The sequence below is a fragment of the Camelina sativa genome, unplaced genomic scaffold, assembly GCF_000633955.1.
Source record: "Camelina sativa cultivar DH55 unplaced genomic scaffold, Cs unpScaffold09932, whole genome shotgun sequence".
Classification (NCBI taxonomy): Eukaryota; Viridiplantae; Streptophyta; class Magnoliopsida; order Brassicales; family Brassicaceae; genus Camelina; species Camelina sativa.
This window is the reverse complement of record NW_010930988.1, coordinates 1-397: the sequence shown is the minus strand read 5'-3', so window position 1 is coordinate 397 and position 397 is coordinate 1. Positions and strand designations below refer to the sequence as shown.

At 39.0% G+C, this 397-nt stretch overlaps 1 long non-coding RNA gene across 1 annotated transcript; it reads left to right on the top strand.

Annotated features, from left to right (window-relative positions):
• On the top strand, positions 1-393 carry LOC104775186. Its single transcript, XR_765747.1, has 2 exons — positions 1-35; positions 150-393. It is a non-coding gene; the product is annotated as an uncharacterized LOC104775186 (long non-coding RNA).
• The last annotated feature ends 4 nt before the right edge of the window (positions 394-397 follow it).

The following is a 397-nucleotide window of genomic DNA, read 5'->3' as shown; positions in this document are numbered from 1 at the left end:
TCATCCCTTTCAACTCATTTTCATCCATCATCCCGGTTTGTTCTTGATTAAAGCTTTCCACCTTCCTCTATTTTTTTTTTTGTTATTTTTGAACTTTTTCAAGTTTTTTTTTTGTTTCTAAAGCATTGAGTTTTTCTTTTTTTTGGTAGAAGGAGGAGCATGGGATGATGAGTATGATGATGATGATGGGAGATGGAACAGTAGAGGAAATGATGGAAAACGGGTCGGCAGGTGGGTCATTCGGGTCGGGTAGTGAGCAAGCAGAGGATCCAAAGTTCGGAAACGAATCTGATGTTAATGAACTTCAAGACGATGAACAACCTCCTCCGGCTAAGAAGAAACGTTATCACAGACACACTAATCGTCAGATCCAAGAAATGGAAGCGTATGTTTTTTT